Source organism: Phyllobates terribilis, unplaced genomic scaffold, assembly GCF_046119375.1.
Source record: "Phyllobates terribilis strain yellow unplaced genomic scaffold, ASM4611937v1 Scaffold_11__3_contigs__length_659146591, whole genome shotgun sequence".
Classification (NCBI taxonomy): Eukaryota; Metazoa; Chordata; class Amphibia; order Anura; family Dendrobatidae; genus Phyllobates; species Phyllobates terribilis.
In genome coordinates, this window is record NW_027362771.1 from 608,465,065 (window position 1) to 608,492,001 (window position 26,937).

A 26,937-nucleotide genomic window follows, 5' to 3' on the forward strand; every position below is an offset into this window, starting at 1 on the left:
GGTTGATGTCAGCTTATAATGCCAGCTGACATCAAGCCCAGGTTAGTAATGGAGAGGCGTCTATAAGACACCCCCATTACTAACCCCATAGTCAAAGTTAAAAAAAACACAAACACCCAGAATAAAGTACTTTAATTGAAATAAAGACACAATCCTTTATTGTTCTAAATTAAACCATACTTACCGTCACGCCCATTCCAGCTGAAGCCAACGATCTCCTGCAATAAAAGAAAAATAATAAAGCAACCTCATCCTTACCTTTCCATGGTTCCCACGACAGCTTCAGCTCTGCTACATCGAGATGACAGGCTGGACCGCAGCAGAACGCTGCCATCCAGCCTGTCATCCCGCAGACACTGAGAAGCGCAGGCTTGCTTGCGCTGCTCAGCGTCTCTCTGTGACGACATCCAGATGAGCCGAGTTCATGTCCAATGAACTCGGCTCACCTCATGCACGTCACTGACAGCGTGGGAAAATTCTCACGCTGAAGCGCTGATTGCAGGAGAATTTTCCCACGCTGTCAGTGACGTGCAGGAGGTGAGCTGAGTTCATTGGACATGAGCTCACCTCATGCACATCACTGACAGCGTGGGAGAATTCTCCTGCACTCAGCACTTCAGCGTGAGAATTTTCCCACGCTGTCAGTGACGTGCATGAGGTGAGCCGAGTTCATTGGACATGACCTCGGCTCATCTGGATGCCGTCACAGCGAGACAGTGAGGAGCGCAAGCATGCCTGCGCTTCTCAGTGTCTGCGGGATGACAGACTGGATGGCAGCGTTCTGCTGCGGTCCAGCCAGTCATCTCGATGTAGCAGAGCTGAAGCTGTCATGGGAACCATGGAAAGGTAAGGATGAGGTTGGTTTATTATTTTTCTTTTATTGCAGGAGATCGTTGGCTTCAGCTGGAATGGGTGTGATGGTAAGTATGGTTTAATTTAGAACAATAAAGAATTGTGTCTTTATTTCAATTAAAGGACTTTATTCTGGGTGTTGTGTTTTTTTTTAAATACTTTACTAGAAATTCATGGCGGTCATGTCTAATACTGGCGTGACCCCATGAATTTTGGGCTTGGGGCCAGCTGATAATACCAAGCTGGCCCTAACCCCTTTATTACCCAGTGAGCCACCGCACCAGGGCCCTGGATGAGTTGGGTACAGCGCCAGAAGATGGCGCTTCTATGAACGCGCCATTTTCCGGGGTGGCTGCGGACTGCAATTTGTAGCGGGGGGGGGGCCCAGAAAGCTTGGGCCTCCCTGCGCTGCGGATTCCAGCCCCCAGCTGCCTAGTTGTACCTGGCTGGACACAAAAATAGGGCGAAGCCCCACGTACTTTTTTTTAAATTATTTCATGAAATTCATGAAATAATTAAGAAAAAAAGGGCTTCCCTATATTGTTGTGTCCGGCCAGGTACAAATAGGCAGCTGGTGGATGGGGGCAGCCCGTTCCTGCCTGCTGTACCTGGCTGGACACAAATATAGTGCGAAGCCCCACTTCAATTCTTTTAAATTATTTCAGGAAATTCATGAAATAATTTAAAAAAAATTGACGTGGGGCTTCGCACTATATTTGTGTCCAGCCAGGTACAGCAGGCAGGAACGGGCTGCCCCCAACCACCAGCTGCCTATTTGTACCTGGCCGGACACAACAATATAGGGAAGCCCTTTTTTTCTTAATTATTTCATGAAATAATTTAAAGAAAATTGACGTGGGGCTTCGCCCTGTTTTTGTGTCCAGCCAGGTACAACTAGGCAGCTGGGGGCTGGAATCCGCAGCGCAGGGAGGCCCAAGCTTTCTGGGCCACCCCCGCTGCAAATTGCAGTCCGCAGCCACCCCGGAAAATGGCGCGTTCATAGAAGCGCCATCTTCTGGCGTTGTACCCAACTCATCCAGGGCCCTGATGCGGTGGCTCACTGGGTAATAAAGGGGTTAGGGCCAGCTTGGCATTATCAGCTTGCCCTAAGCCCGAAATTCATGGGGTCACGCCAATATTAGACATGACCACCATGAATTTCTAGTAAAGTATTTAAAAAAAACACAACACCCAGAAAAAAGTCCTTTAATTGAAATAAACACACAATTCTTTATTGTTCTAAATTAAACCATACTTACCATCACGCCCATTCCAGCTGAAGCCAACGATCTCCTGAAATAAAAGAAAAATAATAAAGCAACATCATCCTTACCTTTCCATGGTTCCCATGACAGCTTCAGCTCTGCTACATCGAGATGACAGGCTGGACCGCAGCAGAACGCTGCCATCCAGCCTGTCATCCCGCAGACACTGAGAAGCGCAGGCTTGCTTGCGCTCCACAGTGTCTCTCTGTGAGGGCATCCAGATGAGCCGAGTTAATGTCCAATCAACTCGGCTCACCTCATGCACGTCACTGACAGCGTGGGAAAATTCTCCTGCACTCAGCGCTTCAGCGTGGGAGAATTCTCACACTGAAGCGCTGAGTGCAGGAGAATTCTCCCACGCTGTCAGTGACGTGCAGGAGGTGAGCTGAGTTCATTGGACATGAGCTCACCTTATGCACGTCACTGACAGCGTGGGAAAATTCTCCTGCACTCAGCGCTTCAGCGTGGGAGAATTCTCACGCTGAAGCGCTGAGTGCAGGAGAATTCTCCCACGCTGTCAGTGACGTGCAGGAGGTGAGCTGAGTTCATTGGACATGAGCTCACCTTATGCACGTCACTGACAGCGTGGGAGAATTCTCCTGCACTCACCGCTTCAGCGTGAGAATTTTCCCACGCTGTCAGTGACGTGCATGAGGTGAGCCGAGTTCATTGGACATGAACTCGGCTCATCTGGATGTCGTCACAGAGAGACGCTGAGCAGCGCAAGCAAGCCTGCGCTTCTCAGTGTCTGCGGGGTGAGAGGCTGGATGGCAGCGTTCTGCTGCGGTCCAGCCTGTCATCTCGATGTAGCAGAGCTGAAGCTGTCGTGGGAACCATGGAAAGGTAAGGATGAGGTTGCTTTATTATTTTTCTTTTATTGCAGGAGATCGTTGGCTTCAGCTGGAATGGGCGTGACGGTAAGTATGGTTTAATTTAGAACAATAAAGGAATGTGTCTTTATTTCAATTAAAGGACTTTATTCTGGGTGTTTGTGGTTTTTTTAACTTTGACTATGGGGTTAGTAATGGGGGTGTCTTATAGACGCCTCTCCATTACTAACCTGGGCTTGATGTCAGCTGGCATTATAAGCTGACATCAACCCCAACCCTATTACCCCCTGCCACCGCACCAGGGCAGCGTGGAAGAGCGAGGCTAAGTGCCAGAATTGGCGCATCCTATGAATGCGCCATTTCTGGGGCGGCTGACGGCTGGTGTTTCTAGCCTGGGAGGGGGCCAATATTCATGGCTCCCTTCCTGGGCTATTAATATCAGCCCCCAGCTGTCTGCCTAGCCTTTGCTAGCTATTAAATTAGGGGGGACCCCACGTCATTTTTTTGGGGGGGTCCCCCATTTTAATAGCTAGTAAAGGCTATGTATTCAGCTGGGGGCTGATATTAGTAGCCTGGGAAGCTCCGTGGGTATTACCCCCTTCCCAGGCTTCAAACATCTGCCCCAGCCGTCTGCTTAACCTCCGCTAGAGCCTAAAATTAAGGGGAACCCCACGCCAATTTTTTTAATAATAAATCCTTTATTTTAATACTAAATGACAAGTACAGTAACCAACACTATCCCTGTACTTCATATATATGTGGCTGACATGTTTCTATCTATCTAATCTATGTTTGAAGCTCTATTCTTTCTGTTATAAATTGTCGGGTACCGCTGCTGAATTGCCGGCCGGCTTTTTTAAAGAGACGGTGCATGAAAACACTATTATTTTTTTTGATAAATCCTTTACGCTAAATGACAAGTACAGTAAGCAGCACTTTCACTGTACTTCATATATATGTGACTGACATGTTTCTATCTATCTAATCTATGTGTGAAGCTCTATTCTTTCGGTTCTAAATTGTCGGGTACCAGTGTATGCCGCTGCTGAATTGCCGGCTTTTCATGTTTCACTGTTGGCACTGTTCCCATCGATTTGGGCAATCACTGTAATGCCACAACCCCCATGGCTGTGGCATTACAGTGAGTGGCAGACAATCCCTGCATGATTGGTGCTCTAAATAGCGCCAGACATGCAGGACACGCTTTTGGTGCACGAACAGTTATCGAACATAACCTCGAACAGCCGAATTTTTTGCAAATCGTTCGGGTTCCTCGAACAACTCGAACACCGCCCAAAACAGCTCGAATTTGAGATTGGCGAACAGTTCTAGTCGAACACCGCTCATCTCTAGTCTTGACCTTTTGCAGTTCGTCTGCCAGAGTCTGGATCTCTGCATCGATCTCCTCATTGAATTGCTTGAAAGCGGGTACTGTCAAGTCATGTTTTACATTAGTTATGAGAGCATCTATCTCATTCTCCATTTCAATAATGGATGCCTGATTGCGGTCTCTCAAAAGGGTAAGAAGCCCCTTTGAGCAAGCATTGGTGCATTCTTCCCATTTATCTTTAAATACTTCGTCATTAATGGGGAATGAGGGGAACACCTGGATACGGAGTCCCCTGGGTATCAGACCCCGCTGTATGCATCTCTCCAAAAAAGCGTGGTTCCACCACGTGCGTGTCCTCCTCCTAATGAGGTCTTTAAGTTGTACCCTTAAAATCTGCGTATTTGGAGCAATGTCATTGGTGTTGGTAACCAAATCCTCCTTGCACACATCATTTAGAGTTGAGAGCCATGTGACGTCACGGGCCCTATAGTCCATGAAAATAATGGGACGAGCTGTGAAAGACACAAAAATAATTAGTACTCGCTTTATCTCCACATATAATACAAAGTGGAACGAGATGCGCACTATCCTTAAGAGACACTGGCCCATCTTATTGACAGAACCTGCCCTGGTGGACACCCTTGGAGATTCTCCGTCCATGACGTCGAGGAGGGCAAAAAATCTTAACGACATGATAGTCAAGAGTCATTACGTCCCTCCTAATAAAACTTTTCTTTCAACATTTCAACCCACTCTAGGGTGTTTTCCATGTGGTCACTGCTTGGCATGCAGCAATGTCCTACGCACCCGGACTTTTGACTCTGCGTCAGGGGATAAACAATTTGTCATCCGACACCGTATCTCCTGCAGTTCCACCAATGTGGTTTATTACGCTACGTGTGGATGTCCACTCATTTATGTTGGTCTTACATCCAGGGAACTCAGGGTCAGAGTCCGGGAACACGTTAGGGACATTGCTGCGGCCAAGTCCGTTACGGACCCCTCTGAATTAAAAACTCTTCCCCGTCATTTTCGCCTCTTTCATGATTGTAATCCATCATCATTACTTATTCGGGGCATTGACATTGTCCATCTTGGGGCAAGAGGGGGTAATGTGAAACGTATATTGGCCCAGACAGAAACTAAGTGGATAGTTACACTGGATACTCTGTCCCCTAATGGTCTGAACGAGACCATTAGTTATGCTCCATTTTTATGAACTTCCCTGCGTGTACCTCCTCCTGGTGACATTTTCTCTTTGGTCTGCTCTGCGTATTTGTTGTATTTCTTTGTAGCAGTTTTTAATTATTAATTTTTTCTTTATTATTTTCCATTTTTTATTCTATTTTCATTTTTTTCTTTGGTGTGGTTTTTATGTTTCTTAATTTTTGTTTTTCCATATTTCTGTTCACTAATTTTTATATAGGTCCTTTCTACCCTCTCATGATATATAGCCACGCACCAACCTCGTCTTCGCAATCACTAGCTTCGATTCTCTGCATGCATCATAACTATGGATGGAGATTGTTATATGTATCCATCTAACTCAACGATTTCCCTGTATTCCATGTATTATGAATCATTGGTGCTTCAGTATGTGATTATTATTCAGTGCTAATTTATTGATTTATATGGAGAGGTGTCCCATTCATTGTGATATGCTTCTTTCAACAGAGCGACCCCCATGCTCTGTTCTTTTTAGTGTATCCTCTGCTTTGTTGCCGCCCACATTCTGTGCGCGTGCGCGTGGTTCGACCTTGCCCCGTGCAGCTGCGCCCGGCGTCTTCCCTTCTGTGACTATCCAGCCCTTTGCTGCGTACTCCCAGAAGTGACAGTCGTGTTGCAGCTGCGGGACCTGCTTGTTCCACTGCGCATGCGCCGCAGTATGGATGTGATTGGCCACCCGACGGTCACGTGGTGCACCACCTGACCTCCCACATGATGTATTTTAAGGTCCTGTCTCCACATCATTACACCTTCCCTTGAGAAAGCCGATCAATATACACGCGAAACGCGCGTCGGGAAGCGGGCTTTCCCTTCTATTTTTTGGATTACTGACCTAGGGTAAGCATTGTCTAGCTGCTATCCTCCCCTACTGTGGGGTTTTTTCCTACATGCCCCAATGAGGGGTTTCACTACTTTTCCCATTTTGCTATTTGGACTTCCTTTGGCTGACATATTACTTAACCTGGATACTGCCTTAATTTATAGTCCATTTGTAGGGCTCTACTTTGTGGAGCCCCATTGCCACAGTTAGGGGTTCGGGGATTTATGCACTTTATGGATGCAAGTTATATCTATTTGACTCATTTATGTATCATTCCGTTATTCCTAATCCCCCCTCCCCCCCCCCCCTAGTACTGTCAGTATTCGCTGCTACTGCTCCTAGCCCCCTTGCACATGTCTTTTTATTATATGTTCTTGTGTTGTCTTAAATTTTTTGTCAATAAGATTTATACCTTTTTATCTTTGCTATAAAAGCTCCGCTCTTTTCTCTTGGTGGTATACATGCTTTTGGAGTTTAGTATTTGTTACTGCACACTACCTGTGGTTCATATAGTGTGCTACTAGGCAATATGCCTTTGGGATATTTTGTGGTACTAATGATATAAGTTGCAGAAAACATTGTATAACAAATTAGACAAAAATACAAATGTTATTATGCATCAGCAACGCAGTTATCAGGGATTTGTTTGTACATTGACTCTGGGGCACCATTTTACAAAACATATGACTTGTATCCAGATATTTAACTAATCTTTCCTCTGTTGGCTCAACCGCTAATTTTTAGATATCACTGAATTAGGTGGTATAGATTACTTGCTATGATCTCCCACATACAGGACACTGAAAAATGAAGGATTCCTACACCCCTGCCTGTATGTAACAGATAATCAGAAACAGCAGCAAGGAAAACATTATACAGCAGTGCAGAGCAGTGTAGCAATGAGTTTGTCACTAGGGTGACTTACTGGAAAGCAGCAGAAGCAGCATGGCTCTGTTTATGTTTGCTAATCACTCTGCTCATCCTGTATTGATAATCCTAAAAAGGCAGCAGGGATATGAGCTAGCAGTTAGACTTCATTTGACCAAGATTGATTTTGGCAAATTTTGAGAATCTTTGATCATTGATTGAACTGACATCGATGTAACATAGATGGTAAATTATGTAATTAATTCTGATGCCTAAAGCCAACATGACTATTCATATGCCGTATTCTTATGTATGACTTGCTCACATGTTCCTTTTCTTCTACAGCACAGTGAAGATCACTTGATGTTACATTTGCTTTCTTAGAGAACACAGAAGCAAAACAGGAATTTAAAAGTTCAGTCTTCTCAACATCATTATTGACCACTTTACCCTTTTCATCCTTTAAAAACCCTATAGCATCTTTGGCTTTTCTTTAACTTTTGACTTACTTCCAAAATCCTTTCTTATTGCTTTTGGTCTCTCTTGCAAGCCTCACTTCATTACTGGTTTAACTCTTCTAACGCTAGCCCACCTTTCCCTTCAGACAGCATTATATTCTTCTTTAGATATGAACCCTTCTTTTCATTTGATATTCATTTCTTTGTTCCTTTTTAGCAAGCTTTTAAGTAGAGTATTCAGACATCCTGGTCTCCATAAATGCTTTCCATTCTTCCTTCTTTTTGGGATTGTTACTGATTGTGCAGTGAGAATTTAATTTAGCAAAATCCCCCATCCTTCCTGGACATTTCTTTCCTTTAGAACATCCTAATTTTCCTTCCTTTTTACTGAGTCCATTAAAAACTGCCTTTCTACAGTCCAATCTTAAAATCTCAGTTTTCGCAGGTTTTCCACCTTTTGTAGTTCAAAAGTATAGGATAAAATTACTGCTGCCTCCTAAATTCTCAACCCCCTATAATTCCTCAACTGTTTCCTAATATTTGGTAAAAATTAGATCCAAATAAATAATGGCAGCGGTGGGATTTGAACCCACGCCTCCAGAGAGACTGGAGCCTTAATCCAGCGCCTTAGACCACTCGGCCACGCTACCTCATACGGATGTTAAAACTTATTTAAATCACATATTTGCTAATGATATAAGTTGCGGAAAACATTGTATAACTAATTAGACAAAAATACAAATGTTATTATGCATGAGCAACGTAGTTATCAGGGATTTGTTTGTACATTGACTCTGCTCTGGGGCACTATTTTGCAAAACATATGACTTGTATCCAGATATTTAACTAATCTTTCCTCTGTTGGCTCAAACGCTAATTTTTAGATATCACTGAATTAGGTGGTATAGATTACTTGCTATGATCTCCCACATACAGGACACTCAAACATGAAGGATTCCTACACCGCTGCCTGTACGTAACAGATAATCAGAAGCAGCAGCAAGGAAGACATTATACAGCAGTGCAGAGCAGTGTAGCTATGAGTTCATCACTAGGGTGACTTAATGGAAAGCAGCAGAAGCAGCATGGCTCTGTTTATGTTTGCTAATCACTCTGCTCATCCTGTATTGATAATCCTAAAAAGGCAGCAGGGATATGAGCTAGCAGTTAGACTTCATTTGACCAAGATTGATTTTTGGCAAATTTTGAGAATCGTTGATCACTGATTGAACTGACATCGATGTAACATAGATGGTAAATTATGTAATTAATTCTGATGCCTAAAGCCAACATGACTATTCATATGCCGTATTCTTATGTATGACTTGCTCACATGTTCCTTTTCTTCTACAGCACAGTGAAGATCACTTGATGTTACATTTGCTTTCTTAGAGAACACAGAAGCAAAATAGGAATTTAAAAGTTCAGTTTTCTCAACATCATTATTGACCACTTTATTCTTTTCATCCTTTAAAAATCCTATAGCATCTTTGGCTTTTCTTTAACTTTTAACTTACTTCCAAAAACCTTTCTTATTGCCTTTGGTCTCTCTTGCAAGCCTCACTTCATTACTGGCTTTAGCTCTTCTAATGCTAGCCCAGCTTTCCCTGCAGACAGCATTATATTCTTTAGATATGAACCCTTCTTTTCATTTGATATTCATTTCTTTGTTCCTTTTTAGCAAGCTTTTAAGTTCAGTATTCAGCCATCCTGGTCTCCATAAATGCTTTCCATTCTTCCTTCTTTTCGGGATTGTTACTGATTGTGCAGTGAGAATTTAATTTAGCAAAATCTCCCATCCTTCCTGGACATTTCTTTCCTTTATAACATTCTACCTTTCCTTCCTTTTTACTGAGTCCATTAAAAACTGCCTTTCTACAGTCCAATCTTAAAATCTTAGTTTTCACAGGTTTTCCACCTTTTGTAGTTCAAAAGTATAGGATAGAATTAACGCTGCCTCGTAAATTCTCAATCCCCTTTACTTCCTCAACTGTTTTCAAATTTTTGGTAAAAATTAGATCCAAATAAATAATGGCTGCGATAGGATTTGAACCCACGCCTCCAGAGAGACTGGAGCCTTAATCCAGCGCCTTAGACCGCTCGGCCACGCTACCTCATACGGATGCTCTAACTTATTTAAATCAGAAATTTGCTAATGATATAAGTGGCAGAAAACATTGTATTTCTAATTAGACAAAAATACAAATGTTATTATGCATGAGCAACGTAGTTATCAGGGATTTGTTTTTACATTGACTCTGGGGCACCATTTTGCAAAACATATGACTTGTATCCAGATATTTAACTAATCTTTCCTCTGTTGGCTCATCCGCTAATTTTTAGATATCACTGAATTAGGTGGTTTAGATTACTTGCTATGATCTCCCACATACAGGACACGCAAACATGAAGGATTCCTACACCCCTGCCTGTACGTAACAGATAATCAGAAGCAGCAGCAAGTAAGACATTATACAGCAGTGCAGAGCAGTGTAGCTATGAGTTCATCACTAGGGTGACTTACTGGAAAGCAGCAGAAGCAGCATGGCTCTGTTTATGTTTGCTAATCACTGTGCTCATCCTGTATTGATAATCCTAAAAAGGCAGCAGGGATATGAGCTAGCAGTTAGACCTCATTTGACCAAGATTGATTTTGGCAAATTTTGAGAATGGTTGATCATTGATTGAACTGACATGGATGTAACATAGATGGTAAATTATGTAATTAATTCTGATGCCTAAAGCTAACATGAACACTCATATGCAGTATTCATACGTATGACTTTTTCACATGTTCCTTTTCTTCTACAGCACAGTGAAGATCACTTGATGTTACATTTACTTTCTTAGAGAACACAGAAGCAAAATAGGAATTTAAAAGTTCAGTCTTCTCAACATCATTATTGACCACTTTACCCTTTTCATCTTTTAAAAATCCTATAGCATCTTTGGCTTTTCTTTAACTTTTGATTTACTTCCAAAATCCTTTCTTATTGCTTTTGGTCTCTCTTGCAAGCCTCACTTCATTACTGGCTTTAGCTCTTCTAACGCTAGCCCACCTTTCCCTGCAGACAGCATTATTGTAACATACCTGGCGGCGTCCTTGCATAGTGGTCCATCTCCCACTGTGGAAGAACGCGCACTTGAACTCCAGTCCAGGGTGTCTCTCTGGCTTCCCTCCATGCTGTCTGTTTGCTTCAGTGTCTGCTGCTTAAGGGCGGCGCCCGATCACTTCCTGCTTTTTGTACCAGCTGCAGGCACACCCCTTGTGCGTCCTCAGCCTATTGCTGTCTGTCACCTGTTATTTAAACAGCTGCCCCAATTAACCCATGCCTGAGCATCTTGCCCTGTCAGTTGGCTTTTGTCTCTGACATGCCAGGTCCTGTCTATGTTACCTGTCTTGCAGTATCTGTTCCCATGTCTGTACTGTGTCCTATCTGTGTATCTTAACCTGCAGTCTGTACTCGTTCCTTGCCTGTTTGTTCCGCCTTCCTGGAGGCTGTATTTCCAGGCTAGTCTGAACACGCTCCTTGCCTGTTCGTCTCGCCTCTCTGGGGGCCGTATTCCCAGACCCGCTCCTGTATCCCGCTGCAATGTCGGTCTCCTCCGTACACTCAATACCAGTCTGAACTCTCTCCTATCTTTCACCTGTTTTTTCTCTATGTCCGTTCCTTTCCTTTTTCTGCAGAGTCTGAACTCGTACCTAACTCCTGCTCGTTGACACTGTACTTCCGTTTGTGAGTTTGTGGTCCACTCGCTACTTCTCTGCAAGTACCCTGTGGGTATCTGGTTCTGCCTTTCCCTTCTAGTCTGTTCCGTGTGAACAGAGTCCTGTTCCCTCTGCGTCTGCGGTTTTCGCTTTGCTCAGCTCTGTCCGCCGCGTCTGCGGTTTTTGCTTTGCTCAGCTCTGTCCGCCGCGTCTGCGGTTTTCGCTTTGCTCAGCTCTGTCCGCCGCGTCTGCGGTTTTCGCTTTGCTCAGCTCTGTCCGCCGCGTCTGCGGTTTTCGCTTTGCTCAGCTCTGTCCGCCGCGTCTGCGGTTTTCGCTTTGCTCAGCTCTGTCCGCCGCGTCTGCGGTTTTCGCTTTGCTCAGCTCTGTCCGCCGCGTCTGCGGTTTTCGCTTTGCTCAGCTCTGTCCGCCGCGTCTGCGGTTTTCGCTTTGCTCAGCTCTGTCCGCCGCGTCTGCGGTTTTCGCTTTTCTCAGCTCTCTCCGCCGCGTCTGCGGTTTTCGCTTTGCTCAGCTCTGTCCGACGCGTCTGCGGTTTTCGCTTTGCTCCGCTCTGTCCGCCGCGTCTGCGGTTTTCGCTTTGCTCAGCTCTGTCCGCCGCGTCTGCGGTTTTCGCTTTGCTCAGCTCTGTCCGCCGCGTCTGCGGTTTTCGCTTTGCTCAGCTCTATCCGCCGCGTCTGCGGTTTTCGCTTTGCTCAGCTCTGTCCGCCGCATCTGCGGTTTTCGCTTTGCTCATCTCTCCGCCGCGTCTGCGGTTTTCGCTTTGCTCAGCTCTGTCCGCCGCGTCTGCGGTTTTCGCTTTGCTCAGCTCTGTCCGCCGCGTCTGCGGTTTTCGCTTTGCTCAGCTCTGTCCGCCGCGTCTGCGGTTTTCACTTTGCTCAGCTCTGTCCGCCGCGTCTGCGGTTTTCGCTTTGCTCAGCTCTGTCCGCCGCGTCTGCGGTTTTCGCTTTGCTCAGCTCTGTCCGCCGCGTCTGCGGTTTTGGCTTTGCTCAGCTCTGTCCGCCGCGTCTGCGGTTTTCGCTTTGCTCAGCTCTGTCCGCCGCGTCTGCGGTTTTCGCTTTGCTCAGCTCTGTCCGCCACGTCTGCGGTTTTCACTTTGCTCAGCTCTGTCTACCGCGTCTGCGGTTTCGAATTTGTCTCCCAGTCTGTACTGGACCCTACCCAGCCTGTGCTCTAGTCTGCCTGTTCCTGTATTCCCCGGTGTGGGTCAACAGCCGTGTCCGGAGTCTGACCTGGAGTAGACCCTGGTTCCTCTTCTCGGTTCCTCCCTGGTGCACTGGCGCCGTATGCCGTCGTGCGAGCTTGGTCTGATCGGGCAGATACTTAGTTACGCCCCTCCAGGCACTCTCCGGTTCATGGCACAGTGGAATCACTACATAAACACGCCCACGCCAGTCAGTCCGGGCGTGTGCATTACAGCATGCTCAGGCCATGGTTCCCGTTGAGCCCCACGGCCTTCGCTCTCTGAGATGTTTTCCAGCGAATACGTGCATTAAAAATAAATAAATACATTTTTTTTTTTTTCCTTAGCTGAGTTCCAGGCGAATTACGCACCCGTCCAGATGGATCTATCAGCTCTCGTTCCTGCGGATCCGCCACGTTACTATGGGGATCCAAGACAGAGTCGTGCATTTGTGGAGCAATGCATGCTACACTTCAAGTTCTACCCTCTATGTTTTCCCACAGATCGGGTTAAGGTGGGATTCATGATGTCTTACCTAGCGGGTGATGCCTTGAATTGGATCATTCCCCTATGGGACGCACAGGATCCTATAGTCCTAGACATAATGGCCTTCCTGGTGGCCTTTCTAATGGTCTTCGATGATCCTAACCCGGAGGCTCCTGCTGAAGCTTCACTTCCCAGTATCCCCGAGCAGCCCCGATGGGTAATATGTGTGGGTAGCGCAATAGTCCTTCAGCCCAATGAGACTACTGCCCACCCAGAATCCTCACAGGGTGACTTCACTCTCCGGAATACTTCTCCCAACCTTAAGAGGCAGTCCAGACGTGCTAGACGTAGAGGCAAGCCGTCACGCCAGGGTCTGTCCTCCCTGAGACCTCCTGACCCCAACTTTGAAGTCCGTACTGAAGCTTCATCTCCCTGGATCCTGAAGAAGCCCCAATGGGTAATGTGCGTGGGTAGTGCACCAGTTCTCCTGCCCAAAGAGACTGCTACCCACCCAGAATTTACACCGGAGGACCCCCTGTTGCCTCCTGAATCCCCCGGGATACCACTTGAGGACAATTGGAGAGAGACTTCCCTATACCCTGAACCTGATAACTCGCCCGCTTCGTCCAGTGAGTTCGACCTAGTGTTCTCCGAAGCAGAGGTTACCCCTGAGTCTCTACACCCATCCGATCAGGCGGAGGATCTCCAGTTGTCTCCTGAACCCTTCTGGGTGCTACCTGGTAGCGAATGGACAGAGACTTTCCTATACTCGGTACCTGATATCTCGGCTGCTTCATCCAGTGAGTCCAACCTAGTGTACTCTGAAGCAGAGGTTACCCATGAGTCTCTTCACCCCTCCGACCTGGCGGAGGACCTCCAGTTGTCTCCTGAGCCCTTCGGGGTGCTACCTGGTAGCGAAAGGACAGAGACTCTCCTATACTCTGTACCTGATACATTGCTCGCTTCGTCCAGTGAGTCCCACCTAGTGAACTCCGAAGCAGAGGTTACTCCCGAGTCTCTACATCCCTCCGACCAGGCGGAGGACCTCCAGTTGTCTCTAGAACCCTTCGGGGTGCCACCTGGTGGTGAATGGACAGAGACTTTCCTATATCCTGGATCTGATACCTCGCTTGCTTCGTCCAGTGAGTCCGACCTAGTGTACTCTGAAGCAGAGGTTACCCATGAGTCTCTACACCCCTCTGACCAGGCAGAGGACCTCCAGTTGTTTCCTGACTCCTCCGGGGTACCACCAGATAACAAAGAGACAGTGACTTTTTCTCACCCTGTACCTGATAACCCGTCTATTTCTTCCTGTGAATTTCACAAGATGTACCTCGAAGCAGAGGTTATCCCCGAGTCTCTACACCCCTCCGACCAGGCGGAGGACCTCCAGTTGTCTCCTGAACCCTTCGGGGTGCTACCTGATAACGAATGGACAGGTACTCTTCTATATTCGGAACCTGATACCTCGCCCGCTTCATCCAGCGAGTCCGACCTAGTGTACTCCGAAGCAGAGGTTACCCCCGAGTCTCTGCACTATTCCGACCCGGCGGAGGACCCCCAGTTGTTTTCTGAATCCTCCTGGGTACCACCAGATAACAAGGTAACAGGGACTTTTCTACACCTTGTACCTGATACCTCGCCCATTTCATCCTGTGAGTTTGACAAGATGTACCCCGAAGCAGAGGTTACCCCCGAGTCTCTGCACTCCTTCAACCCGGCGGAGGACTTCCAGTTGTCTCCTGAACCCTCTGGGGTGCTACCTGATAATAAGTGGAGAGAGACTTCCCTGTGTGCTGTTCCTGGTACTCCACCTGTTTCGTCTGTTGCTGAGGATGGCTGGATAGGAGGTAGCATCCTAGCTAACCAGAGGAGACCAGTTTCTCCAGTGGACAGTGGATGTGATCTCCATGAAGTAAAGGATTGGCCCTCGAATTCCCTGCGGAACATTCTGGCAGGCCTGAAGAAGAGGGGGCGTAAGGGGGGGGGTACTGTAACATACCTGGCAGCGTCCTTGCATAGTGGTCCATCTCCCACTGTGCAAGAACGCGCACTTGATCTCCAGTCCAGGGTGTCTCTCTGGCTTCCCTCCATGCTGTCTGTTTGCTTCAGTGTCTGCTGCTTAAGGGCGGCGCCCGATCACTTCCTGCTTTTTGTACCTGCTGCAGGCACACCCCTTGTGCGTCCTCAGCCTATTGCTGTCTGTCACCTGTTATTTAAACAGCTGCCCCAATTAACCCATGCCTGAGCATCTTGCCCTGTCAGTTGGCTTTTGTCTCTGACATGCCAGGTCCTGTCTATGTTACCTGTCTTGCAGTATCTGTTCCCATGTCTGTACTGCGTCCTATCTGTGTATCTTAACCTGCAGTCTGTACTCGTTCCTTGCCTGTTTGTTCCGCCTTCCTGGAGGCTGTATTTCCAGGCTAGTCTGAACACGCTCCTTGCCTGTTCGTCTCGCCTCTCTGGGGACCGTATTCCCAGACCCGCTCCTGTATCCCGCTGCAGTGTCGGTCTCCTCCGTACACTCAGTACCAGTCTGAACTCTCTCCTATCTTTTACCTGTTTTTTCTCTATGTCCGTTCCTTTCCTTTTTCTGCAGAGTCTGAACTCGTACCTAACTCCTGCTCGTTGTCACTGTACTTCCGTTTGTGAGTTTGTGGTCCACTTGCTAATTCTCTGCAAGTACCCTGTGGGTATCTGGTTCTGCCTTTCCCTTCTAGTCTGTTCCATGTGAACAGAGTCCTGTTCCCTCTGCGTCTGCGGTTTTCGCTTTGCTCAGCTCTGTCCGCTGCGTCTGCGGTTTTCGCTTAGCTCAGCTCTGTCCGCCGCGTCTGCGGTTTTCGCTTTGCTCAGCTCTGTCCGCCGCGTCTGCGGTTTTCGCTTTGCTCAGCTCTGTCCGCCGCGTCTGCGGTTTTCGCTTTGCTCAGCTCTGTCCGCCGCGTCTGCGGTTTTCTCTTTGCTCAGCTCTGTCCGCCGCGTCTGCGGTTTTCGCTTTGCTCAGCTCTGTCCGCCGCGTCTGCGGTTTTCGCTTTGCTCAGCTCTATCCGCCGCGTCTGCGGTTTTCGCTTTGCTCAGCTCTGTCCGCCGCGTCTGCGGTTTTCACTTTGCTCAGCTCTGTCCGCCGCGTCTGCGGTTTTCGCTTTGCTCAGCTCTGTCCGCCGCGTCTGCGGTTTTCGCTTTGCTCAGCTCTGTCCGCCGCGTTTGCGGTTTTCGCTTTGCTCAGCTCTGTCCGCCGCGTCTGCGGTTTTCGCTTTGCTCAGCTCTGTCCGCCGCGTCTGCGGTTTTCGCTTTGCTCAGCTCTGTCCGCCGCGTCTGCGGTTTTCGCTTTGCTCATCTCTCCGCCGCGTCTGCGGTTTTTGCTTTGCTCAGCTCTGTCCGCCGCGTTTGCGGTTTTCGCTTTGCTCAGCTCTGTCCGCCGCGTCTGCGGTTTTCGCTTTGCTCAGCTCTGTCCGCCGCGTCTGCGGTTTTCGCTTTGCTCATCTCTCCGCCGCGTCTGCGGTTTTTGCTTTGCTCAGCTCTGTCCGCCGCGTCTGCGGTTTTCGCTTTGCTCAGCTCTGTCCGCCGCGTCTGCGGTTTTCGCTTTGCTCAGCTCTGTCCGCCGCGTCTGCGGTTTTCGCTTTGCTCAGCTCTGTCTACCGCGTCTGCGGTTTCAAATTTGTCTCCCAGTCTGTACTGGACCCTACCCAGCCTGTGCTCTTGTCTGCCTGTTTCTGTATTCCCCGGTGTGGGTCAACAGCCGTGTCCGGAGTCTGACCTGGAGTAGACCCTGGTTCCTCTTCTCGGTTCCTCCCTGGTGCACTGGCGTTGTATGCCGTCGTGCGACCTTGGTCGGATCGGGCAGAAACTTAGTTACGCCCCTCCAGGCTCTCTCCGGTTCATGGCACAGTGCAATCACTACATAAACACGCACACGCCAGTCAGTCCGGGCGTGTGCATTACAATTATATTCTTCTTTAGATATGAACCCTTCTTTTCATTTGATATTCATTTCTTTGTTCCATTTTAGCAAGCTTTTAAGTTCAGTATTCAACCATCCTGGTCTCCATAAATGCTTTCCATTCTTCCTTCTTTTCGGGATTGTTACTGATTGTGCAGTGAGAATTAAATTTAGCAAAATCTCCCATCCTTCCTGGACATTTCTTTCCTTTATAACATTCTACCTTTCCTTCCTTTTTACTGAGTCCATTAAAAACTGCCTTTCTTCTGTCCATTCTTAAAATCTCTGTTTTCGCAGGTTTTCCACCTTTTGTAGTTCAAAAGTATAGGATAGAATTACCGCTGTCTCCTAAATTCTCAATCCCCTTTACTTCCTCAACTGTTTCCTAATTTTTGGTAAAAATTAGATCCAAATAAATAATGGCAGCGGTGGGATTTGAACACACGCCTCCAGAGAGACTGGAGCCTTAATCCAGCGCCTTAGACCGCTCGGCCACGCTACCTCATATGGATGTTCAAACTTATTTAAATTAGATATTTGCTAATGATATAAGTGGCAGAAAACATTGTATATCTAATTAGACAAAAATACAAATGTTATTATGCGTGAGCAACGTAATTATCAGGGATTTGTTTGTACATTGACTCTGGGGCACCATTTTGCAAAACATATGACTGTATCCAGATATTTAACTAATCTTTCCTCTGTTGGCTCAACCGCTAGTTTTTAGATATCACTGAATTAGGTGGTATAGATTACTTGCTATGATCTCCCACATACAGGACACTCAAACATGAAGGATTCCTACACCCCAGCCTGTACGTAACAGATAATCAGAAGCAGCAGCAAGGAAGACATTATACAGCAGTGCAGAGCAGTGTAGCTATGAATCCATCACTAGGGTGACTTACTGGAAAGCAGCAGAAGCAGCATGGCTCTGTTTATGTTTGCTAATCACTCTGCTCATCCTGTATTGATAATCCTAAAAAGGCAGCAGGGATATGAGCTAGCAGTTAGACTTCATTTGACCAAGATTTATTTTGGCAAATTTTGAGAATCGTTGATTATTGATTGAACTGACATCGATGTAACATAGATGGTAAATTATGTAATTAATTCTGATGCCTAAAGCCAACATGAGTATTCATATGCCGTATTGTTATGTATGACTTGCTCACATGTTCCTTTTCTTCTACAGCACAGTGAAGATCACTTGATGTTACATTTGCTTTATTAGAGAACACAGAAGCAAAACAGGAATTTAAAAGTTCAGTCTTCTCAACATCATTATTGACCACTTTACCCTTTTCATCCTTTAAAAATCCTATAGCATCTTTGGCTTTTCTTTAACTTTTGACTTACTTCCAAAATCCTTTCTTATTGCTTTTGGTCTCTCTTGCAAGCCTCACTTCATTACTGGCTTTAGCTCTTCTAACGCTAGCACACCTTTCCCTGCAGACAGCATTATATTCTTCTTTAGATATGAACCCTTCTTTTCATTTGATATTCATTTCTTTGTTCCTTTTTAGCAAGCTTTTAAGTTCAGAATTCAGCCATCCTGGTCTCCATAAACGCTTTCCATTCTTCCTTCTTTTCGGGATTGTTACTGATTGTGCAGTGAGAATTTAATTTAGCAAAATCTCCCATCTTTCCTGGACATTTCTTTCCTTTAGAACATCCTACCTTTCCTTACTTTTTACTGAGTCCATTAAAAGCTGTCTTTCTACAGTCCAATCTTAAAATCTCAGTTTTCGCAGGTTTTCCTCCTTTTGTAGTTCAAAATTATAGGATACTATGATCGCTGACTCCTAAGTTCTCAACCCCCTTTACTTCCTCAACCGTTTCCTAATTTTTGGTAAAAATTTGATCCAAATAAATAATGGCAACGGTGGGATTTGAACCCACGTCTCCAGAGAGACTGGAGCCTTAATCTAGCGCCTTAGACCACTCCGCCACGCTACCTCTTACATATGTTTAAAGATATTTATATCAGTAGTTTGCTTTTGATGTAAGTGGCAGAAAATATTTTATATCCAATATGACAAAAAGACAAATGTTATTATGCAACAGCAACGTAATTATCAGGGAATTGTTTGTACATTGACTTTGGGGCACCATTTTACAAAACATATAACTTGTATCCAGATATTTAACTAATCTTTCCTTTGTTGGCTCATCGGCTAATTTTTAGATATCAATGAATTAGGTGGTATAGATTACTTGCTATGATCTCCCATATACAGGACCCTCAAACATGAAGGATTCCTACACCCCTGCCTGTACGTAACAGATAATCAGAAGCAGCAAGGAAGACATTATACAGCAGTGCAGAGCAGTGTAGCTATGAATCCATCACTAGGGTGACATACTGGAAAGCAGCAGAAGCAGCATGGCTCTGTTTATGTTTGCTAATCACTCTACTCATCCTGTATTGATAATCCTAAAAAGGCAGCAGGGATATGAGCTAGCAGTTAGACTTCTTTTGACCAAGATTGATTTTGGCACATTTTGAGAATGGCTGATCATTGATTGAACTGACATGGATGTAACATAGATGGTAAATTATGTAATTAATTCTGATACCTAAAGCCAACATGACTATTCACATGCCGTATTCATACGTATGACTTGCTCACATGTTCCTTTTCTTCTACAGCACAGTGAAGATCACTTGATGTTACATTTACTTTCTTAGAGAACACAGAAGCCAAATAGGAATTAAAAAGTTCAGTCTTCTCAACATCATTATTGACCACTTTACCCTTTTCATCTTTTAAAAATCCTATAGCATCTTTGGCTTTTCTTTAACTTTTGACTTACTTCCAAAATCCTTTCTTATTGCTTTTGGTCTCTCTTGCAAGCCTCAATTCATTACTGGCTTTAGCTCTTCTAACGCTAGCCCAGCTTTCCCTGCAGACAGCATTATATTCTTCTTTCCATTTGATATTCATTTCTTTGTTCCTTTTTAGCAAGCTTTTCAGTTCAGTATTTAGCCATCCTGGTCTCCATATATGCTTTCAATTCTTCCTTCTTTTCGGGATTGTTACTGATTGTGCTGTGAGAATTTAATTTAGCAAAATCTCCCATCCTTCCTGGACATTACTTTCCTTTAGAACATCCTACCTTTCCTTCCTTTTTACTGAGTCCATTAAAAACTGCCTTTCTACAGTCCAATCTTAAAATCTCAGTTTTCGCAGGTTTTCCTCCTTTTGTAGTTCAAAAGTATAGGATAGAAAAACCGCTGCCTCCTAAAATCTCTATCCCCTTTACTTCCTCAACTGTTTCCTAATTTTTAGCAAAAATTAGATCAAAATAAGTGATGGCAGCGGTGGGATTTGAACCCATGCCTCCAGAGAGATTGAAGCCTAAATCCAGCACCTTAGACTGCTCTGCCACGCTACCTCTTACATATGTTTAATGTTATTTATATCAAAAGTTTGCTTTTGATGTAAGTGGCAGAAAATATTTTATATCCAATAATACAAAAAGACAAATGCTATTATGCAACAGCAACGTAATTATTAGGGAATTGTTTGTACATTGACTCTGGGGCACCATTTTACAAAACATATGACTTGTATCCAGATATTTAACTAATCTTTCCTCTGTTGGCTCATCCGTTAATTTTTAGATATCACTGAATTAGGTGGTATAGATTACTTGCTATGATCTCCCATATACAGGACCCTCAAATATGAAGGATTCCTACACCCCTACCTGTACGTAACAGATAATCAGAAGCAGCAGCAAGGAAGACGTTATACAGCAGTGCAGAGCAGTGTAGCTATGAGTTCATCAATAGGGTGACTTACTTAATAGCAGCAGAAGCAGTATGGCACTGTTTATGTTTGCTAATCACTCTACTCATCCTGTATTGATAATCCTAAAAAGGCAGCAGGGATATGAGCTAGCAGTTAGACTTCTTTTGACCAAGATTGATTTTGGCAAATTTTGAGAATGGTTGATCATTGATTGAACTGACATGGATGTAACATAGATGGTAAATTATGTAGTTAATTCTGATGCCTAAAGCCAACATGACTATTCATATGCCATATTCATACGTATGACTTGCTCACATGTTCCTTTTCTTCTACAGCACAGTGAAGATCACTTGATGTTACATTTACTTTCTTAGAGAACACAGAAGCCAAATAGGAATTTAAAAGTTCAGTCTTCTCAAAATCATTATTGACCACATTACCCTTTTCATCTTTTAAAAATCCTATAGCATCTTTGGCTTTTCTTTAACTTTTGACTTACTTACAAAATCCTTTCTTATTCCTTTTGGTCTCTCTTGCAAGCCTCAATTCATTACTGGCTTTAGCTCTTCTAACTCTAGCCCAGCTTTCCCTGCAGACAGCATTATATTCTTCTTTAGATATGAACCCTTCTTTCCATTTGATACTCATTTCTTTGTTCCTTTTCAGCAAGCTTTTAAGTTCAGTATTCAGCCATCCTGGTCTCAATAAATGCTTTCCATTCTTCCTTCTTTTCGGGATTGTTACTGATTGTGCAGTGAGAAGTTAATTTAGCAAAATCTCCCATCTTTCCTGGACATTTCTTTCCTTTAGAACATCCTACCTTTCCTTACTTTTTACTGAGTCCATTAAAAACTGTCTTTCTACAGTCCAATCTTAAAATCTCAGTTTTCGCAGGTTTTCGTCCTTTTGTAGTTCAAAATTATAGAATACTATGATCGATGCCTCCTAAGTTCTCAACCCCCTTTGCTTCCTCAACCGTTTCCTAATTTTTGGTAAAAATTTGATCCAAATAAATAATGGCAGCTGTGGGATTTGAACCCACGCCTCCAGAGAAACTGGAGCCTAAATCCAGCGCCTTAGACCGCTCGGCCACGCTACTTCTTACATATGTTTAAAGTTATTTATATCAGTAGTTTGCTTTTGATATAAGTGGCAGAAAATATTTTATATCCAATATGACAAAAATACAAATGTTATTATGCAACAGCAACGTAATTATCAGGGAATTGTTTGTACATTGACTTTGGGACAACATTTTACAAAACATATGACTTGTATCCAGATATTTAACTAATCTTTCCTCTGTTGGCTCATCCGCTAATTTTTAGATATCACTGAATTAGGTGGTATAGATTACTTGCTATGATCTCCCATATACAGGACCCTCAAACATGAAGGATTCCTACACCCCTGCCTGTACGTAACAGATAATCAGAAGCAGCAAGGAAGACATTATACAGCAGTGCAGAGCAGTGTAGCTATGAATCCATCAGTAGGGTGACATCCTGGAAAGCAGCAGAAGCAGCATGGCTCTGTTTATGTTTGCTAATCACTCTACTCATCCTGTATTGATAATCCTAAAAAGGCAGCAGGGATATGAGCTAGCAGTTAGACTTCTTTTGACCAAGATTGATATTGGCAAATTTTGAGAATCGTTGATCATTGATTGAACTGACATCGATGTAACATAGATGGTAAATTATGTAATTAATTCTGATGCCTAAAGCCAACATGACTATTCATATGCCGTATTGTTATGTATGACTTGCTCACATGTTCCTTTTCTTCTACAGCACAGTGAAGATCACTTGATGTTACATTTGCTTTCTTAGAGAACACAGAAGCAAAACAGGAATTTAAAAGTTCAGTCTTCTCAACATCAATATTGACCACTTTACCCTTTTCATCCTTTAAAAATCCTATAGCATCTTTGGCTTTTCTTTAACTTTTGACTTACTTCCAAAATCCTTTCTTATTGCTTTTGGTCTCTCTTGCAAGCCTCAATTCATTACTGGCTTTAGCTCTTCTAACTCTAGCCCAGCTTTCCCTGCAGACAGCATTATATTCTTCTTTAGATATGAACCCTTCTTTCCATTTGATACTCATTTCTTTGTTCCTTTTCAGCAAGCTTTTAAGTTCAGTATTCAGCCATCCTGGTCTCAATAAATGCTTTCCATTCTTCCTTCTTTTCGGGATTGTTACTGATTGTGCAGTGAGAAGTTAATTTAGCAAAATCTCCCATCTTTCCTGGACATTTCTTTCCTTTAGAACATCCTACCTTTCCTTCCTTTTTACTGAGTCCTTTAAAAACTGTCTTTCTACAGTCCAATCTTAAAATCTCAGTTTTCGCAGGTTTTCCACCTTTTGTAGTTCAAAAGTATAGGATAAAATTACTGCTGCCTCCTAAATTCTCAACCCCCTATACTTCCTCAACTGTTTCCTAATTTTTGGTAAAAATTAGATCCAAATAAATAATGGCAGTGGTGGGATTTGAACCCACGCCTCCAGAGAGACTGGAGCCTTAATCCAGCGCCTTAGACCGCTCGGCCACGCTACCTCAAACGGATGTTCAAACTTATTTAAATCAGAAATTTGCTAATGATATAAGTTGCGGAAAACATTGTATAACTAATTAGACAAAAATACAAATGTTATTATGCATGAGCAACGTAATTATCAGGGATTTGTTTGTACATTGACTCTGAGGCACCATTTTACAAAACATATGACTTGTATCCAGATATTTAACTAATCTTTCCTCTGTTGGCTCATCCGCTAATTTTTAGATATCACTGAATTAGGTGGTATAGATTACTTGCTATGATCTCCCATATACAGGACACTCAAACATGAAGGATTCCTTCACCCCTGCCTGTACGTAACAGATAATCAGAAGCAGCAGCAAGGAAGACATTATACAGCAGTGCAGAGCATTGTAGCTATGAGTTCATCAATAGGTTGACTTACTGGATAGCAGCAGAAGCAGCATGGCTCTGTTTATGTTTGCTAATCACTCTACTCATCCTGTATTGATAATCCTAAAAAGGCAGCAGGGATATGAGCTAGCAGTTAGACTTCTTTTGACCAAGATTGATTTTGGCAAATTTTGAGAATGGTTGATCATTGATTGAATTGACATGGATGTAACATAGATGGTAAATTATGTAGTTAATTCTGATGCCTAAAGCCAACATGACTATTCATATGCCGTATTCATACGTATGACTTGCTCACATGTTCCTTTTCTTCTACAGCACAGTGAAGATCACTTGATGTTACATTTGCTTTCTTAGAGAACACAGAAGCAAAACAGGAATTTAAAAGTTCAGTCTTCTCAACATCATTATTGACCACTTTACCCTTTTCATCCTTTAAAAATCCTATAGCATCTTTGGCTTTTCTTTAACTTTTGACTTACTTCCAAAATCCTTTCTTATTGCTTTTGGTCTCTCTTGCAAGCCTCACTTCATTACTGGCTTTAGCTCTTCTAACGCTAGCCCACCTTTCCCTGGAGACAGCATTATATTCTACTTTAGATAAGAACCCTTCTTTTCATTTGATATTCATTTCTTTGTTCCTTTTTAGCAAGCTTTTAAGTTCAGTATTCAGCCATCCTGGTCTCCATAAATGCTTTCCATTCTTCCTTCTTTTCGGGATTGTTACTGATTGTGCAGTGAGAATTAAATTTAGCAAAATCTCCCATCTTTCCTGGACATTTTTTTCCTTTAGAACATCCTACCTTTCCTTACTTTTTACTGAGTCCATTAAAAACTGTCTTTCTACAGTCCAATCTTAAAATCTCAGTTTTCGCAGGTTTTCCTCCTTTTGTAGTTCAAAATTATAGGATAGCATGATCGCTGCCTCCTAAGTTCTCAACCCCCTTTACTTCCTCAACCGTTTCCTAATTTTTGGTAAAAATTTGATCCAAATAAATAATGGCAGCGGTGGGATTTGAACCAACACCTCCAGAGAGACTAGAGCCTAAATCCAGCGCCTTAGACCGCTCGGCCACGCTACCTCTTAAATATGTTTAAAGTTATTTATATCAGAAGTTTACTTTTGATGTAAGTGGCAGAAAATATTTTATATCCAATATGACAAAAAGACAAATGTTATTATGCAACAGCAACGTAATTATCAGGGAATTGTTTGTACATTGACTTTGGGGCACCATTTTACAAAACATATGACTTGTATCCAGATATTTAACTAATCTTTCCTCTGTTGGCTCATCCGCTAATTTTTAGATATCACTGAATTAGGTGGTATAGATTATTTGCTATGATCTCCCACATACAGGACACTCAAACATGAAGGATTCCTATACCCCTGCCTGTACGTAACAGATAATCAGAAGCAGCAGCAAGGAAGACATTATACAGCAGTGCAGAGCAGTGTAGCTATGAATCCATCACTAGGGTGATTTATTGGAAAGCAGCAGAAGCAGCATGGCTCTGTTTATGTTTGCTAATCAATCTACTCATACTGTATTGATAATCCTAAAAGGCAGCAGGGATATGAGCTAGCAGTTAGACTTCTTTTGACCAAAATTGATTTTGGCAAATTTTGAGAATGGTTGATCATTGATTGAACTGACATGGATGTAACATAGATGGTAAATTATGTAATTAATTCTGATGCCTAAAGCCAACATGACTATTCACATGCTGTATTCATACGTATGACTTGCTCACATGTTTCTTTTCTTCTACAGCACAGTGAAGATCACTTGATGTTACATTTAGTTTCTTAGAGAACACAGATGCCAAATAGGAAATTAAAGGTTCAGTCTTCTCAACATCATTATTGACCACTTTACCCTTTTCATCTTTTAAAAATCCTAAAGCATCTTTGGCTTTTCTTTAACTTTTGATTTACTTCCAAAATCCTTTCTTATTGCTTTTGGTCTCTCTTGCAAGCCTCAATTCATTACTGGCTTTAGATCTTCTAATGCTAGCCCAGCTTTCCCTGCAGACAGCATTATATTCTTCTTTCCATTTGATATTCATTTCTTTGTTCCTTTTTAGCAAGCTTTTAAGTTCAGTATTCAGCCATCCTGGTCTCCATAAATGCTTTCCATTCTTCCTTCTTTTCGGGATAGTTACTGATTGTGCTGTGAGAATTTAATTTAGCAAAATCTCCCATCCTTCCTGGACATTACTTTCCTTTCGAACATCCTACCTTTCCTTCCTTTTTACTGAGTCCATTAAAAACTTCCTTTCTACAGTCCAATCTTAAAATCTCAGTTTTCGCAGGTTTTCCTCCTTTTGTAGTTCAAAAGTATAGGATAGAATTACCGCTGCCTCCTAAAATCTCTATCCCCTTTACTTCCTCAACTGTTTCCTAATTTTTGGTAAAAATTAGATCCAAATAAATGATGGTGGCGGTTGGATTTGTACCCAAGCCTCCAGAGAGACTGAAGCCTAAATCCAGCACCTTAGACTGCTCGGCCACGCTACCTCTTACATATGTTTAATGTTATTTATATCAAAAGTTTGCTTTTGATGTAAGTGGCAGAAAATATTTTATATCCAATAATACAAAAAGACAAATGTTATTATGTATGAGCAACGTAATTATCAGGGATTTATTTGTACATTGACTCTGGGGCACCATTTTACAAAACATATGACTTGTATCCAGATATTTAACTAATCTTTCCTCTGTTGGCTCATCTGCTAATTTTTAGATATCACTGAATTAGGTGGTATAGATTACTTGCTATGATCTCCCATATACAGGACACTCAAACATGAAGGATTCCTACACCCCTGCCTGTACGTAACAGATAATCAGAAGCAGCAGCAAGGAAGACATTATACAGCAGTGCAGAGCATTGTAGCTATGAGTTCATCAATAGGTTGACTTACTGGATAGCAGCAGAAGCAGCATGGCTCTGTTTATGTTTGCTAATCACTCTACTCATCCTGTATTGATAATCCTAAAAAGGCAGCAGGGATATGAGCTAGCAGTTAGACTTCTTTTGACCAAGATTTATTTTGGCAAATTTTGAGAATGGTTGATCATTGATTGAACTGACATGGATGTAACATAGATGGTAAATTATGTAGTTAATTCTGATGCCTAAAGCCAACATGACTATTCATATGCCGTATTCATACGTATGACTTGCTCACATGTTCCTTTTCTTCTACAGCACAGTGAAGATCACTTGATGTTACATTTGCTTTCTT

At 43.6% G+C, this 26,937-nt stretch overlaps 7 non-coding genes across 7 annotated transcripts; all 7 read right to left on the minus strand.

Moving 5' to 3' along the window:
- Positions 1–8,217: 8,217 nt before the first annotated feature.
- TRNAL-AAG (transfer RNA leucine (anticodon AAG)) lies at positions 8,218–8,299 on the minus strand. The gene has a single exon. It is a non-coding gene; the product is annotated as a tRNA-Leu (tRNA).
- Positions 8,300–9,681: 1,382 nt separating this feature from the next.
- TRNAL-AAG (transfer RNA leucine (anticodon AAG)) lies at positions 9,682–9,763 on the minus strand. Its single transcript has one exon. It is a non-coding gene; the product is annotated as a tRNA-Leu (tRNA).
- A 7,636-nt stretch (positions 9,764–17,399) lies between these two features.
- TRNAL-AAG (transfer RNA leucine (anticodon AAG)) lies at positions 17,400–17,481 on the minus strand. Its single transcript has one exon. It is a non-coding gene; the product is annotated as a tRNA-Leu (tRNA).
- Positions 17,482–18,859: 1,378 nt separating this feature from the next.
- TRNAL-AAG (transfer RNA leucine (anticodon AAG)) lies at positions 18,860–18,941 on the minus strand. Its single transcript is given in 2 exon segments — positions 18,860–18,894; positions 18,904–18,941. It is a non-coding gene; the product is annotated as a tRNA-Leu (tRNA).
- Positions 18,942–21,760: 2,819 nt separating this feature from the next.
- On the minus strand, positions 21,761–21,842 carry TRNAL-UAG (transfer RNA leucine (anticodon UAG)). The gene has a single exon. It is a non-coding gene; the product is annotated as a tRNA-Leu (tRNA).
- A 1,376-nt stretch (positions 21,843–23,218) lies between these two features.
- Positions 23,219–23,300, minus strand: TRNAL-AAG (transfer RNA leucine (anticodon AAG)). Its single transcript has one exon. It is a non-coding gene; the product is annotated as a tRNA-Leu (tRNA).
- A 1,379-nt stretch (positions 23,301–24,679) lies between these two features.
- On the minus strand, positions 24,680–24,761 carry TRNAL-UAG (transfer RNA leucine (anticodon UAG)). The gene has a single exon. It is a non-coding gene; the product is annotated as a tRNA-Leu (tRNA).
- Between the last annotated feature and the right edge of the window lie 2,176 nt (positions 24,762–26,937).